The sequence below is a fragment of the Neofelis nebulosa genome, chromosome 8 (assembly GCF_028018385.1).
Source record: "Neofelis nebulosa isolate mNeoNeb1 chromosome 8, mNeoNeb1.pri, whole genome shotgun sequence".
Classification (NCBI taxonomy): Eukaryota; Metazoa; Chordata; class Mammalia; order Carnivora; family Felidae; genus Neofelis; species Neofelis nebulosa.
Window position 1 is genome coordinate 88927501 of NC_080789.1, and position 17936 is coordinate 88945436.

At 39.5% G+C, this 17936-nt stretch overlaps 1 protein-coding gene across 3 annotated transcripts in view; it reads right to left on the minus strand.

Annotated features, from left to right (window-relative positions):
- PDE3A (phosphodiesterase 3A) overlaps positions 1-17936 on the minus strand; it is a 325528-nt gene that overhangs the window by 237030 nt on the left and 70562 nt on the right. Inside the window, exon 1 of one of the 3 annotated variants that reach the window (XM_058743491.1) lies at positions 2584-2605. The exons of the other annotated variants lie outside the window; for them this stretch is intronic. The gene's annotated coding sequence lies outside the window, so the exon portion shown is untranslated. Of the gene's footprint in view, positions 1-2583; positions 2606-17936 lie in introns of those variants that run through there. 3 annotated transcript variants of the gene reach the window in all.

The window sequence follows — 17936 nt, forward strand, 5'->3', positions numbered from 1 at the left end:
AGTCTATTCTGGATCTACCACTTACTATAGAGGACAATATTATATAATAATTTATATGTAAAACATGTATATCAAAATAAATTATTCATATATGGATAAATAAAATACACATGAATTAAGTTGTGTGTGTTGACATATGTTGTGAATGTATACACACACACACACACACACACCAATTCATACATATATACATATGTACCTTAATTCATGCATGCCTTATTTTAACCATAAGTAAAATACTATAAACATAATATGATTGAGACTCCTATATAAACTGAGTATAGCTATAAACATCTAAGGTCTAAGTACAGATTTGTTATTAAAAACAGAAGAAAAGGAATAAATTAAAATATTCCCTGCCTAGAATTAAAAACTAGAATCCTTTCTTTTTAGGGCTCTCCACATTAGGAGGGGCATTCCTTCTCCACTCAGGTCCTTTCTCAGAATTTCCTCAAAATTTAAATTTATGTGAATTTCCAGATTTGTTTCTTGTTTTATGTGGGGTTTTGTTTGTTTTTTGTTGGCATTAGATGCAACATTGGAAACGAAGTGATTGGCTAGCCTTGAATAAAAGGGAATTAAAAGGATGTCCTGGGAAGGAAGCTCTGGCATAACCTAAGCAAAGGGAGAACAAAGCAAAAATCAAGGTAAATTGACAGAAGCATCTCTATGCTTAGAGTGAAAGTAGTTCTTCTCAGAAAGGTCCTCAGCTGGAAAATTTATCCAAAAGCATAATCCCTCTGCCTGAATCTGGTGGGCAAAGTCACAGCCTTAATTCTTTTTACCAGTGACTAAGTGCTACTCCATAAAGAAACAAGGGAACTATAAAAAGATTATTAAAACTTTATATTAATCAACTGAAATAACCAAATCACTAGTTATTCAACTACCATGCAATGCTTGGCAATTGTACCATAAACACACATAGGTTCAGTGGGATTTCCAGCAAATTATTTGGTAAGGATTCTTTATTATCAATATATCAAGAGTACTGTCCTGAGTTGGTCATATTTTACTGTAACCTGTTATTTATAAATTTGGTTAGCTTCACAGCTATCAATTTAGGTTATGCAGGGTTTGGTTCACCCTACAGCACAGAGAGATGCATATTTTCAACAACCCTTTTGGAAATGTAATTTTCTAAGAAGTCAACTGAAAGGTATAAATGTTATGGTTCAAAGGTGAAATATTTATATTTGTTTTATTAAACCTGCTCCCAGACTTATACACTATCTCTTCTTTGGTGTTGTATTATCTGAGCAAACACACTGCCAGAGAACACACTACAAAATTCAGTGTTTTAAAATTCTACCTGCTTCTGGACTTTAGTAAACTTGAGTTACATCACTCTCCAACACTTAGTAAATTTTTATGGGGCAGAACACAATACATGCCTCCAATTCTCCCTGTTCTGGAATGTGGACTCTCCTTCTCTCCACTGGAGTGCTGCAAGACAGGATAATGATCCCTTCACATGGGAACCAACAAGTTTGTCAAGATGTCCTGGACATAACTGTTTAAACAGGCAGTTAATTTTTAACCCATAATTTTTAGTATTTTCCTTCATGTATTTTTCAGCCCAGGAAAAAAACACCGTATTTTGTGGTCAAGTGCCAATTTCTTTACCAGTGAAAATGTTACACTGATAGAAATGTTACAGGGATCTATGATGTTTTGATCTAGAAAAGCTTTAGATAATACATCAAACAATAATTGTCCCTAAAATGGGCTCAGGCAGATTCAAGAGGTATTATCTAAATAGATTATTCTACTTCCTATTGCTTTGACCTTTGCCCAACATTGTCACCATTTTTAAATACCCGTCTGCCCCATATGCCACAAAAGAGAGAACTTGGAGAGCAACAATTCATAAAATGTTTACCTCTATGTTTTTAATTAGAAAGCTTACTGATTTTACCATAAACATACAGAGATGACAGAGATTTACTGAGAAGCCACTTATCATTTCTTGGTAAATGTTGACTGCCACAACACATAAAGCTTGTTCGTGTATTCTTTCATTTATTTAGCAAGCATCTATCATATGCCTACCTTGTGTCATGATCTTTGCTACAAGCATTGTTCTAAGCAGTGAACAAGATAAAGTCCTTGAGCTTGCATTCTAGCTGGAACAGAAGAACAATAAGGAAGCAACACATGCCATGTGGGAATACAGACAATGCAGAAAGATACAGGCAGGTAAAGCTAGAGTGATGAGTGTTAGTGTATGGACTGCTTTAATGATGATAATCTTAATTACATCACTGATGAGGAAAACTGGAGCAGAGACTGTAAGGAAATGAGAGAAGCAACCATGTGGATACGGAAAGGAAGTACATTCCAACACAGGAAGCAGTAGTGCAAAATCCCTGAGGCGAGCACATGCTCAGCAAGTTAAAACAAGAGCAATGAGCTGCTGTGACCAAAGGAGTAATGGGGAAAGTGTTAGGAGAGGAGGTCAAAGAGAGAACAGGTAGGCAGGTCATAGCTGAGCTCACTGGTTGCATTAAGAATTTTAAATTTTATTCTGAAAGAGAGCTGAAACAATCACAAGGTTGCAGAGAACGACGTCATCTGACTCACCCTTCAAAGGATTTGTTCTAGTGCTGTGTGATGAACAGGCCACATGGAGGCAAGGGCAGAAGCAGCAATCTTTCAGAAGGCTAGTGTAATCACACAGGCAACAGATGATGGTGACTGACAGCGGGACAGTAACTGTATAGGTGGTAAATGGTGAGGCGCTGGATAGATTCTGAAGTTGGGTGGAACAGGATTACAGATAGATCAGATGTGGGAGGTGAAAGCAATAGAACTAGAAGCATAACCCCAAGTACGTGCTGTGAGCAACTGCAGAAGTGGAACAGACCAACCAATGCATCAACAACATTATTTCCTGAATATAATCTCTATTCAAAACCAAAACAAGGGAAAAAAGTATTTAACATTTCACAGCCTTTCCTCTCTGGCCTCTTTAACCAAACACTTGAACTTTCTAATTTATTTTGCCTAGTTCTTGGATACTCTGATAAATCATGATTCTCTCTTTCCATAGTTTTGCTGCCTATACACCTTTACCATTTCACACCTACCCCAAATCTGGAAAACAAAAGCCCGTAAGCCTGCCACCAGACTTCCATGAGGTTGGCTATTAAATTTCCTGAACCTACTAATCCAAACCATGTGGGCAGGCATTAACAGTCTATCGTATTTTTGCTTCAGATTCTGTGTCTCCCTCTCTCTCTCTCTCTCAAAAAATGAATATACATTAAGAAAGATTAAAAAAAATAAAGAGTCTATCGTATTTTTTCTGAAGGTCTGAAGATGGAGGCTATCAACTCTTTAAAATCTTAGCAAGGCAGCATCAAGGAAAGCAGGCGATCGGCCGCACAGCAAGAAGACATAGTAGCATCTCTGGCAGGTGAATAAGGTGTGCGCTTCCCCATGCAGAGCCCCATCACCTCATTAAAGTAAACTGGTCCCACCTGCCAAAGGGGTGTAAGGGTCAAAGGTCATTCAGGGGCAAGGGTCCGGCATGCCTCCTTTCCATGTGTTTGCTGTCTATGGCTTATGTCTGTCATTAGGTTAAAACCAAATGATCGTCAGCCCATAAGGAGAGCACAGCTAGTCTCCAGTCTCTGCCAGAACTTCCCCAGGTGAGTTCTACAGATCATTAACCACAGCAGCCCCTCTGAGACAAAAAAGATTCTTTGATCAAATAAAGGTAGGGAATGATCTATCCTATATTTCGTCTGTGGATACTTACAATGCTCCTTCTCTAAAGTTTTTGTCAAGTCCTGTGGTAATCAAACCTCTGTTTAACTAGCATTTCCCAAACTTATTTTACCCACAGGCAAAGGAAACAAGGACCTTAATTAGGACGATGAGAAGATCACTACCCCTTGAAGACACCCTGTAAAGCAAAAGTGTCAAAACTTGGTGAATGACGAATGGGTGACAGAGAGGTAGATACAAAAAAAAGACTTCAGTTCCAATAACGATGACCAGAAACAGGAAAACTTATATATTAAAACAATGGACTTCCAAAGTTAAAAAAAATTTTGATTCAATTATATGTAACCAAAATTATATATTGAATTTTGATTCAATAAGAGGCATTTACTGACTACTGTGTTCCATGCACTAAAGCAAACACCAAGAACAAGAATAACAAACATCAGAGAGACCATTCTTGCCTTTGCACAACTTAGTCTAGGTGAGTCACTACAACTCAGTATGAGATATGAGAACAAGGCTGATGTGCACAGAGGACAGCCATGATTCAGGAGCACAAATACTCGAGGTTAGGAATGTGGGAAGCATTCCAAGAGGAAGTAACATCTGAGCTGAGACTTAAAGGAGCAGTGCATGTAAACCAGGTGAGGAGAAAAGACCATTCAAACACTCAGCAACAAGGCAGACTTAGCAGGTAAAGGGCTAGGTGAGTCAGGTCAGAGCAATGTAACAAAAAGAAATTTAATAGGTGCGATGGGGCAGTGCCTGGGTGGCTCAGGTGGTTCATGAGATCAAGCCCTGCATCGGGCTCTGTGCTGACAATGTGGAGCCTGCTTGGGATTCTCTCTCTCCCCCTTTCTCTGCCCCTCCCCCACTAGTGCTTTCTCTCTCTCTCTCTCACCCCCTCCCACTCTCTCAAAATAAATAAACTAAAAAAAAAAAAAAAATTAATAGGTTTGAGTGTAGCATACAAGATGAGGGGATGAAACACAAACCAGTTAAACAACTGTGCACTATGTTCAACTGCTAATGCATTTTAGGCACAAATATTCCTAAATGATTTTAAAATCTTGCTCCTTCCAAAAGAAGTCCAGCATTCCAGTCTCATACATGAGAAAGTTATTCTAGACACCAGGGTGCCATGTAATGTGGTAGAATTAAAGATGGTGAAATAAATCCCCTTTTGTTTTGGAACCTGTGGTCATTCAAAAAGGTCATTGGTCCTTTATTCCAGAAAAAACATTAAAAGCTACATGTGAATTAGAGACCACTGACTAGTGTCAGGAGAGCTATTAATATACTCAGGCCTGAGACTTTCCTGGACTCAGTTGAAACATATCTTTAAATACCTGATATTTTACAATTACCTCTGACCTCTACAGCCTTCAAGTGATCCAGGCATATTTCAAATACTAGAATTTTTGCAAACATATTTGAAGGGATTAAAAAGTAAATACTAGATTTAAACAGCAAGTTTCATAAAAGTGAAACACCTTTCCGCAGGTCATTGGACTTTTTACCTGTTCGTCTTTCGTACTCTGGCTCAATTAAAGCCTGTTTACTACCATGAACATGTTCTCAAATATACATTTCTTGCCCCCAAGCAAGACCTACTCAGCTCAAAATTTTGACATGTATCTTCCTTTGAAATAAAAGTACATTTGATGTATTCATCAAAATAGGAGCATATGCCCACTCTCTATTCCACGTTATTCTTCTGCAGAGTAGACCCGATTGTGCCGCTCTTGTGAAATGTCACGTCTTGGCCACAAAAGCCTCAGCATGGCCTAGAAGGGCCTCCTAGGTGTGTCCCACTGCTCCATGACCCCTGGTCACACCACTCTTGCCGTTGTCCCTCTACTGTGCCCTCCCCTGTGAGATTTACACTTGCTCATTTCTCTGCCTGGAACGCTTTTGCTACCGACAATGCATGTGGCTTGTTCCCCTGAAAGAAGCAGATGCCCCTTTATCAGTTCCATCCTCCCTGACCAACCTGCATGAAATACAACACATTGCTCTCTTCCTCCCTACTGACAGCACTCAACCTGCTTGAGTTCTTTTGACAGCACTTACTCCACATGAGATATTATCAACTGGAATGAAATTTAAAGAGAACAGATTTTTCTAATTGTTAACTGGTATTCTGAATGCTTAGAATAGTTTGGCACCTAGTAGGCATTCAAATATTTACTCTAAGAGAGAATTAATGGTGCCTCAAAAGTATTGACAGACCAAGAAGAGAACAATGTGATGAGTAAGTCGGAGTCTGGGACACAAATTCAGGGACTACAAAGGCATTGCCTTGGTTATTCACCAACCTTGTTCTACTAGCCTTACTCAAATAGGAGATGATCGCTGGCCAATTAACCCTCTGTGGAAGAACTGGATTAGAGATCACTGATTACCAGCAAAGTGAAGAAGCTGGAGGAAAGCAGAGAATCATGTTCCTCCCTCACACCATCTCAAAACACTCAATCCACTGTTCCTTGTTCGGTAGGCACTCAATAATTAATGACTGGTCTGGAAGCAAGACCATTTTTATTTGACTAGAGAGGAAAGAGGGAAAAGGGAGAGGACATTTTCTCATGATTTGAGCGTACATGACTGCACCAAGGGAGAAGGCAGATATTTGTTGTGGAAGGGAGAGGCAGGCTCTCCAAATTCTCACAAAATACAAATTCCTTGTTATGCCTTGGATGGGAAGGGCTTCATTTCAGGCATGTAGGGGAGAAAGGGTGGAGGGGAAAATGCTCAGACTGTGCTATTTTTAAACTATTTGGTAAGAATGGCTATTTTTCCCTCTGATATTCTTGTACCATCCAAATGTCATGTTTCCATGCACTGCTGTCTGGATGCTATCAAAAGCACTGTTTCGAGGTGAGAGAAGGGGTCATATGCTCATCTTCTCACATGCTGCTACCGCTGCTGATTTTTCTAAAAGCTTTGTGACCTAGAAAGGAGATGTACGGTATGAATGATGCACAGACTGCAGAGAGCATAGGGCGTCATCGGTCTATTTATACCTCCAGGAAGGAAAAAATGAGTACAGGGCAATGACTCTATACTCCATGGACTGAGTATGCAAAGATCATCTGGAAGAAACAATAAACAACACGGCAGGGGAGTCATTTATGTTGTTAGTGAGAAATAAAAGGTGAGGCCATATTCCCATTTCCCTTTGTCTTTCTAAAATTCTGATTGCTTTTAAAGAATTTCAAGGTGATCCCTCATGCTTCCTACTACTGTGTAAAGAAAGCATCCTGAATCTGAGTTAAAGACACTGCCACCCACATTTTAAAAACTGGCTTTACTCCACATGCACATACATACTCACATTTGGCTATAATCTGCAGCCATTTGGACATGCTGAAAATCTGGGGGAAAAGTTTTTCAGGCTTAACAAAGTATTTGGAAAAGCCTTACAGATATTTGTGTGACTTAACTCTGAAAAAGGGGAAGAAATGAGAAGATTTACACGGATTTGCACAATATGGTAGAGAAACATTTTTCCAAAGGTATGTAGTCAATTTCTCTTAAATGGTGATAGATTTCCAGGACAAAGCAGGGGAAAGCACCCAGGCACAGCTGTTAACACTTACTCCTGCATCACTGAAGAATGTAATACCAGGCTTTACATTAACATACATACAACTAGACTTCTAGTTGTTTCTAACGTAAGCAGTATAGTGTGGGGGGCAACGGAAATGATGTTGTCACACTTACCCATTTTACTCTTCTGTCACCCATTTATTTGTGCAATTTCTCCCAGCTTGATTTGTTTTTGGAGTTATTTTGCTAGCAGTGGGCATGGTGTTGGCGACAACCGGTCCAAGTATGAGGTGCTTTCTAAGGCTCGGGATCAAGTGTTTCCTAGTGTAAAATTTACTGATCCACATGGGCTCCAACCTGGAGCCTGGGATTCCTTCATAGGTCACAAACTGCCTTACTTTGAATAAAGTAATATAGGTTCATAATGTAAATAGTTCCTGTCTCTATCGCCACCCAAGTCTTCCCATCATTTCCGAGGCAGCTAATTTAAGGAACGCTTCACTCCTTCCCATCATTTGCTAAAATCACATTTGATTTTAATTCCCCAAGCATGCATAGTCATGCTTCATCACATTCCCTTGTTCCACAACCTGACCTATAAAGTGGGTGAGGTGCATCTTGAATCGTTCACATCAAAGAGAATTAATGCATTAATTCTTTAATGTTGAAAACTCACAAGGCAACATTTAAGCTTGTAACTGTCAACAATTCATTGTCAAGTCAATAATATCCTTGAACCCACTGCTACATACATGAAACAGTGATGGAGGGACAAAGTCCATGAATTTAAACAGAATATACTTGATCTCATTGACTAGATTCCTCAGAATGAAATGGAGGGATAAAAATCAATACAACCAACTGGTTTTGTTGGTTTTGTTTTTTGTGTAAGCTTCTAAGTTTAAGGGGTATTGCTATCTGTTGTTCATGTGTATTCAGTGCCAGAGGGGACAAGTGGGTAGTGTGAAGGCCTATCAGAGAACTTAATGCACATGAAAACCCAATATCCAGGACAAAGAGGTTGGGAAGGAGGGGACAGAAAAAGCAGGACAGAAATGAAAACTCAGCCACAAATACCTTAAACTAATAAATACTTAGTCAACTTGTGCTGGTCAATTATACAATAGAAAGGAAAGGAATTATAGGATGTATCATCTTTAAAACTTTGTCAACATGCACCACACCACACTGCTGAGAACAGAACTCAGTGTTCGTGTGCTCCATAATTATAAAGCTTTCTTGTCCTTTAACTTTCCGCTGCATAAACCAATACTTAAGATTCTCCCTCCTCCTTTTTCTTCTCTCACATTAACACAAAGAAGTTAACTGCAGGATCCAGCCTTTAAACGGAAGTAAACCTGGCATATGCAAATCAGCTGTTCTTTTGACAGGTTACTGAAACACAAACTCTGGGTGGTGTGGAGGGGAGTTCTGAGGGATTGGGCAAATTTTCTGAGAGGCAGAAGAATACAGTTCCATAAGCAAATCTGCTAAATAAAAAAAAAAAAAAAAGACAAGCAATACTTATTTCTCTTTAAAAAAATTATTTTCATGGAATAGTTTATTTTATGGTTTCCATATTTAATCTTTAATTTATGCTAATACATCTCCAGATAATTTTTAGCACACTATGAGGCAAAAGAAAGCTAAAATATATACTCAGACACGTTTAACTTACATATAAGAAATGGAAGGAGATGTTCTCATTGTGCAATAAAAGCAAAACACAGGAAAAAGCAATTAATGGGCAAATTTTTTGGATCAAACAGATACTGCTTTTAGACTTCCTCTTTCTGTGTCTGTATACTCAGTCATATTGACAGTCATTCATTCCAAAAAATGAGGTATTTCCTAAGAAGCTTTTATAAAAGGCAAGTAATTCTAGTATAACTATTTTCTTATTTTCTCCTCTCCCCAGTATCCTCATTCATGTAGGTAGTCAGGATCCTATATCCAAGTTAGGGGTGAGGACCAGAGTGATACGATTTAGCAATATCCATACAAAGGACAGAGTAAGATTTCTCTCCAATGCTACATTTATATTTAATGTCCCTGAAATCAATTTCTGTAGAACCTCTTCTCACAAAAGGAAACAAAACCCAGCAATTAGTGTTGACAAGTGCTGGCTGTTAATTGGTAATGACAAATGAAAATAAACCAAAAAAATAAATATTAAGAAAAATATTATGTTTTTATAAAATTCAAAACACTTATAGAGAAGTATTTCAATGCGGAATTTTGATTCTTTGAAACTCTGCTCATTGTCTTTGAAGAATTCTGAATGACGATCATGGCCTCTGTCCCTGAAAAAAGCATCCTTCAAGCATGATTTATATCCAAGGATAACTCAACCTGTTTGCTGTGACACTGCCTTTTTTTCCACACTATTAGTGAACAAGATGATTTTAACATATGTTTTTGTGCTCAGCCATTCAGTGCTTACATTTACAGAGTTAAATTTAAGCATCTACTGCAAATTCAATGTATTAAATTGAGTTAATATCAAAAGACACATAATCATACCTTAAGCATTTTTAGTTTTAATTTCCAAACTGCTAGACTGGACTACATTTTTACACACTGCTAATAAGCATAAATTTCAAAAGAACTGGCCTACAATTTCTAATCTCTCACACTCTCCAGTGCTGTTGACTAAATATTTCTACTTGTCCCCCACTTTCCACCATATGGTAGGATTGCAGTTTTCTGTCTCCTAGACATTCAGTGAGGCCATGTGAAATCAGTGTATTCTCAAGTGCTGTGCATCATTACCAGGCAGAAGTGCTAAGAGCCACTATGTAATTTACTGTGTTCTCTGCCCCTGCTCAGGTGATTGGGAAGCATGTGTCAAGCGGAGCTTCCTTTGGAAGTGTAATAAGTACACTCTTCCTGCCAAAACACATGTAAATAAGAGGGAAACAGTTTTTGTTATAAGTCATTAAGATTCTGGTGGTTGTTAACACTGCAACATAACTTAGCCTATTCTGACGACTACCTGGTTTTGACTATATGAAACATGCTGGAAGTTGGGCGGTTGGGGGAGCGGGGAACCTACATTAACTTTAGGGTCCTTTTTTTTCTTTACAGAGAGAGAGCACATGTGCAAGCAGGGGAGAAGGGCAGAGGAAGAGAAGGAGAGAGGGAGGGAGAGGGAAAGAGAGAGAGAGGGAGGGAGAGGGGGAGGGAGAGGGGGGAAAGGGAGAAGGGGGGAGAGGGAGAAGGGGGGAGAGGGAGAAGGGGGGAGAGGGAGAGGGAGAAGGGGGGAGAGGGAGAAGGGGGGAGAGGGAGAAGGGGGGAGAGGGAGAAGGGGGGAGAGGGAGAAGGGGGGAGAGGGAGAAGGGGGGAGAGGGAGAAGGGGGGAGAGGGAGAGGGAGAAGGGGGGAGAGGGAGAGGGAGAAGGGGGGAGAGGGAGAGGGAGAAGGGGGGAGAGGGAGAGGGGGAGGGGAGAGAGGGAGAGGGAGAAGTGGGGAGAGGGGAGAGGGGGAGGGGGGAGAGGGAGAGGGAGAAGTGGGGAGAGAGGGGGAGGGGAAGGGGAGGGGGAGGGGAAGGGGAGGGGGAGGGGAAGGGGAGGGGGAGGGGAAGGGGAGGGGGAGGGGAAGGGGAGGGGGAGGGGGGAGGGGGAGAGGAAGAAGGGGGAGGGGGAGAGAGGGAGAGGAAGAAGGGGGAGGGGGGAGAGACAGGGAGGGGGAGGGGGAGGGAGAGGGAGGGAATCTTAAGCAGGCTCCACACTCAGTGCAGAGCTCAATCCCAAGACCCTGGGATCATGATCTGAGCTGAAATCAAGAGTCATACGCTCGACTGGCTGAGCCACCCAGGCACCCCAAGGCCATTTTAATATGAAACGTGTAGGGTCAACGGTTAAATTTAATTTTGATGTAGAAATGCACGTTTGGAAATAAATTTTCAAAATTTATATGTAAGGTTAAGTGGCTCAATGTTTAACAATAAATGAGAGCAGTCAGAGGGGTGAGGGAATCCAGAGATCCCTCATCTGAGATAAGATCTGAGAAAGGGTCTTCCACCTGGAGGTACTAACCCAGGAAAAGTAGATGAAAGAGAAGACAAAGAAATTTCAGAGAATGAAAAATAATTCCAAGTGTAGTTACAAGGGATTGGCAGGGCACTGTATACCATGGGAAGGATCAGGAAAGATATGCTCCAGACCTGGGAACGCAGTAAGATCAGACCTATTAATTTTGAAAGTTTTTGTTCTGTAGTTTGAAGGCAGGGATGAAGAGAGGATGTGGGAATAGGAGGGCAAGATGAGGCAAAGAGAAGAATGTAGAGGAACACATCACTCAACTAGCTCAAAAATATCCCATGAATGACCATAGCTTACAGAATGAAATGTACAACTTCTGCCACATAATAGTTATATGATGTCCTGGTTTCTTGATCCATAAATTTACACTTCTGGGGCTTACCATAAAGATTTAAATAAAATAAAATATGTAAAATGCTTATTTTAGCAATATGTAAATATGTAAAATGCTTATTTAGCCAGTGCCTGGCTCTGAGTAAGGGTTAACTAATCTAATGCATTTTATTACCCATAACACAAGTAGGCCATTATCCTCAATACCATATCTTTTCATTCTTCCTTTACTAATGATGTTGCCTTGGGGGCGCCTGGGTGGCGCAGTCGGTTGGGCGTCCGACTTCAGCCAGGTCACGATCTCGCGGTCCGTGAGTTCGAGCCCCGCGTCAGGCTCTGGGCTGATGGCTCAGAGCCTGGAGCCTGTTTCCGATTCTGTGTCTCCCTCTCTCTCTGCCCCTCCCCCGTTCATGCTCTGTCTCTGTCCCAAAAATAAATAAACGTTGAAAAAAAAAAATTAAAAAAAAATAATAATAAATTAAAAAAAAAAAAAAAATGATGTTGCCTTGGACTATATCTTTTCTCAGTCTTCACCTGCCCCAATGCCACTCACCCTTCAGGATCCAGCTTAAATACCATTTGCTCCATGAAGACCGTTCTGAATGCTCCCCACCACCAGGAAATAATCTCTTCCAAGTCTGAACTATAATATATTTTTGAACTGCTTCATGGCACTTCATTATAAACAATCTGCTGGATCAAAGATAAATAAAATACAGTGTCGCCCCCCGCCCAACTATATTATATTTTCCTTCGGCCAGTATTACTTCTTATCTCTCCATGTATATTTCCAACAGTACTTAGTTGTAATGCCTTAAATGTACTGACTTGGCTGTTGAAAAACTTAAGAAATTAGATCTAATTCTTACACATAACTGGATTAAATTTCTTAGTATAATATACACAATCTTTATTCATAAAGTTCAGAAACAACACCGATTTTACAAAACTGGTAATATTTTCCTTCCTTTTATCTATAAATAATCAAAGATTAGATAGCTTAAGTAACTATTCTAAAACTGCATGGCCTGTCGATGACAAGTCCTAAAAGAAAATTTACAATCTCTGATAATAAACCCCTGGCTCTTATATTCCAGGAACAGGAAGGGAAGAAAGCTAATCTTCCACAACTGGTCAGAAAGCATTCTTCCCTCCCATGGCCATAAAGATGTCACCAGACATACAGGGATCCTTGTAAACAACTGGCTGTTGAAAAACAGTTTTTCTGCCAGATTCCACCAAAAAGTAAACCTAATGTTCCTTGATACCCTCGTTGACTCCTCTGTAATAAACAAGCACTCAAGAAGTGTGTTAGTGGGACTTACTGAGGAATAGATGTGCACTTGAAAAGCAACCAGCCCAGTAGGCTCGTTAGGACAACCTGAAAAACTTGGGGGCCTGACCCAGGCCTTGTTGGTTAAGTGATCACATAAAATTCAAAGGAACTTAGGAACAGTTCTTCCTTCCCACCCTGATTACAACTTTCTTGAAACAGACTCTGACTTTTAAGTCTCTACCCCATGAATTATTTTAGGGCCAGCCCTGAGCCACCAGTAGGATAATGGAACTATCCCACCAATTGCTTTCCCATTATAAACTACTTTGGAATTTATGTCTTTGGGTGGCAAGCTTAAAAATTAAATCCCAATGAGTCCTTGTGTACATAAAAGCCAGGCAATATCACGACTTTAGCTTTTCACACCTCACCACAAATGTTAACTCTTCCAAATATTCCTTGAACAGGTTTTCTCTTAGACCCAAAGCTTAATTAGATTTCTTTGGGTCTTACCCTATACTGTGATGGTTAAGATTTTTCTTATTTTTATTGAAGTGTCCAAACAAAGACAATCAGAAACAACATAAGCAAAAAATTGATTTTGAAAGCTGTTCCAAACACGCAGGAAAATTATAACTTATGTATGGTTCATTTAACAAAAATATGTTGTCACAAAGCAAAGCCCTATGAGATAGTGCTGTCTGTCCCTACTTCTTCCAGACAGACTTATGCAATATCCTGATGTTTAAAACTATTCTGTCATGGAAAATCTGTCTCTAGGGTGGGGGGCAGGAAAAGAGTCCCATTTTCTTTTTGAAGTTATAATTCAAAACAGATAGTTAAACAATACAATAAACTTCTTGTACTTTGCAAACACTTTGAATTATGTATTGCAAGTCTACAAGGTAAAGACAGAAATATGCATTTGAAAGGAAAAACTTAGCACACTCCTCGTTTTTCCACAGCATTCACAATGTTGTAAAGTCAAAATATTTTGCTTTGCAAGCAGTCAACAATACTCAGTGATCCGAACATTTTCAAGTGCAATACTTCCTATATCAAATAGTTTTTGATTTTCTTCCAATGTCACTATAAAAATTTAATTATTATTAAGGGGTGATGAAAATAATTTTCCCTTTCATAAACGTAAAGAATCAATACTGTGGGTATCACAAAATTTCATCGATGTCTCTTTTTCGATGGACTAGAAGACAAATTGATATAAACAGATAGAATTCATATCGGATGTCTCCCATGTATGTTGACACAAAAATTAATTCAGCGTATTTTTCAACTTGGTCTTGGTCTCTCCAATGATTAAATCTTACTGCCCTCAACTCCTTCCTTCCAAAAGAATCTGAGATAGATGAGGCTTTTTATTTTTTTTTTTTTTTTTTTTTTTTTAATTTTTTTTTCAACGTTTTTTATTTATTTTTGGGACAGACAGAGACAGAGCATGAACGGGGGAGGGGCAGAGAGAGAGGGAGACACAGAATCGGAAACAGGCTCCAGGCTCCGAGCCATCAGCCCAGAGCCTGACGCGGGGCTCGAACTCACGGACCGCGAGATCGTGACCTGGCTGAAGTCGGAAGCTTAACCGACTGCGCCACCCAGGCGCCCCTAGATGAGGCTTTTTAAGTCCTACTGTCATTTTACGACAATTATAGAAAAAACATATTTTGAAACTAAGTGAAGATTTCAAAATTTTTTTTTTTTTAACTTTTGAAGTTGACTTAAAGACAGAACATATTAAGTGACAAGAGAATCCAAGACTCAGGGGTCTGGCTCAGTGATTAAAAGCAGTTACTTGACTGGAAGCAAGGCACACCATCTCTGGACAGCAGTCCAGGAAACATGCTAATTCAGGACATAGCAGAGTTCATATCCTCTGTTTTGAAGATATTGTGACAGAAAGCTAAATTACTCCAACATTTCTACATTATAGCATATGCCTGCATGTAGAGCATATTTATCTGCACCATATTTTGCATTGCTTTTTAGATGACTGACTTTTGAACCATATTTTCTTACATTACTAAAGCACTAAGTACAATGTCAACATCTGAAAATAATTATTTCTGTGTATTCACATAACCTTGGAATGCTGAGAAATGTATTTGGCTTAAGACACAGGATAACAGCCATGACAACTCCGCCTTAACATTATATACACAGCAGACTTCTTTAAGGCAGGAATTACTATGTGGTTAAAGTCTTATAGTAAACACTCAAAAGCTGGATGTGCTGAAGATAAATTGAAATTTTAGGAGGCTGAACACCTGTGGATAGTTAGGCGCTTCCTTCAAAGAGAAATAGGAGTAACTTGGTGAACACTGGAGAAAATGGAAGTAATTCTTTCTAGCAAAATTCCCAAATCCAAGAATAGGAAGCCTTCTTTACTAGATGGAATCAGCCACAGCAGAAGTCAAGAAAAGTGTTAATGTCAGCAATACCCCAGCACGGGTCTGCTTTCAAGACAGTTATAACGAAATAATTATAGGCTTTGACTGGTAGACCTATTGTGAAAAGCAATTTCTTTTCTTCCATAAAAAGTTTAGCTAAAACTGAAAAATAAAATAAAAGGCTTTAAGATGAGCAACAAGCTAACTTACAATTCAGTTCATTTCAAACTTTGGAACTATGGGCTCTGAAGGATATCCACCACGACGAACTATAAACTGTGTGAGTGAGAACAAGTCTTTACTTTCTACTCCAGGCCTACCATCTATAATATTACTAGAAACAAGTCAGGATTGCTGAATAAATAAAGGAAGGCTGAGTCGGGTACAACACGGTGCCCAAATGCTCGCCATGACAAAATTTCACTAATTTGTAGCAAAAATGGAAAACTAAGGCCTGAAATTTTGTCTTGAGCCATCTACAATCTCTAGTAGTAAAGCTGATTTACTTCACATCACCCAACGCTCTGAATTTTTATTTACACATTCCAGATGTGGAGTCCATACTCAAAGGAATCACATAGCATGCAGCTCAGAAGATGTCTTAAATTTTACCAGCACCCCAGGCAGGAGGGAAAGAGAAGGGACAAGAAGTAAAGTTACAACTATTATAATTACACAGGAGGAAAGATTTAAAAATGATTTTATCTAGAGGCGCCTGCATGGCTCAGTCGGTTAAGCACCTGACTCTAGGTTTCAGCTCAGGTCAAGATCTCGTGTTCCGTGGGTTTGAGCCCACATCAGGCTCTGCACTACTAGTGGGATTCTCTCTCCTCTCTCTCTCCCTCTCCCCCACTCACGCTGTCTGTGTCTCTCTCAAAAATAAAAACTTAAAAAAAATTATTTTATGTATCCTGCAAAAGAAAAGCGCTGCTCTAAGGGGGATATTAGTTCAATTTTATTTAATCCTACCTAAACCTTGCTAAAACTGGAAGTGAGGGCTAATTTGCATTTATACAGAAAAGGTTTCGCTATTAGACATGGACTGTGAAGAAGTAGTTCCTATTTTCAAACATGCATGTGGTCTTTATTGAGAATTTAAGCCTCTCCAGGTTTAAACTGACTTCATTCTTTCCCTCTATAACAGAGTAAGATATTTTTTTACAAAAAGCCCTAAGCTCTTGAGAATGTGTGCCTTGTGGAACTTAGGCAGAGTAGAGCAATATTTACTCACTATCCTCACAGAACAAAGGTGACTAGAAATCAGAATCCTAGAGATACAATCATACATATCTCCTGATAAATTCCAAGTTCCTCTGACTAAATATTTCCCTCCTTAATCCCAGACACTATAACTGTCAGTCATTTTTTGGTCTGTTATTCCAATATGAAAAGTCTGACTTAAGCACCATAAAAGTCTTGGGAAAAAAACATTTTTGAACACTGGTGGGCTCAGGGGACGGATAATGGAATATGAACCTTTCACCCCTAAAATGGTTTCTTGGGAACAGAAAGCAGTACATATTTTAGTATAACCCTCCTGAGCCCCCCATTCTCCCAGGTGGTGCCAAAACATCCAGCAGCTGCTGGCTATCAGGGTATCTGAAACCTTCAGAAGAGTCTTCTGAAGGACCAGGATGGATTTAGAAATCTGTTAACCCCAGTGTTTAAGAAAATTTGCATATAATTACTAGGGGGTTTAGTAAAATGCAGATTTCAATTCAGTAATCTAAGGTGGGGCTTCAGAGTCCATATTTCTAGCAGCTCCCGGGCAAAATCTGACGCTGCAGACCAATGAACCTTTCTTTAAGGAGTAAGGATCTACTCCAACTTTCCCTATGTCATTTAATCTGAGGGGTATGACAAAAATTCCTCTGCACCAAAAATCTCAGCTTGCCCAATAGCAGACAACACACATACACATGCGCGTGCATAGGAGAAAATTGCCAGTTTTCTTTATTGACCTTGTTTGTACAGACCCAACACTGTATTGTATCAAGAGTGGTTAGACCACAATTGTAGTCTGAAATCTGACCATTTCTACCTTTGTACCTTCACTACAGTATGAAAGCATCCATGCACTTCTGATGTAATCCGTAACAATAACTGTGAGCTGAGCAGAGGAGACATAATTACTATTTCAGAAAAGGAGAAAACAGATTGATCAAGTTAAGCAATTTATCCATGGCATCTCATAACTCACGGGAATCAGATTCAGGAATGAGGCTCAAATTTTGACATGCCCTCCCCTCCTCCCCCCACTTCCAAGTCTAGAATCTACCCACTAAAACAGTGCCTTCCACATCACCCATCTTCTACTTTCAGACATGTTTTCTTTGGTATTTATTACACTATTTTTCCCACAGTTGTATTAAAAAAAAATAAAAAAGGAATAGCAATGTCCTATGTTGTTTGGTATTCACTATTTCAGAATATGCTGCATTCTAACTGAATTTTTTAACCTGGAAGAAAATCCTAAATTCTGCTGAATGACTTACAGCTGGATAGAAGAAAAGAATTAGAATCCTCAACACTTGATTTAACAGTGGAGAGACACTGTTGATCAACCTGAATACAAATGCTAATCACAGATCATCAATATTAG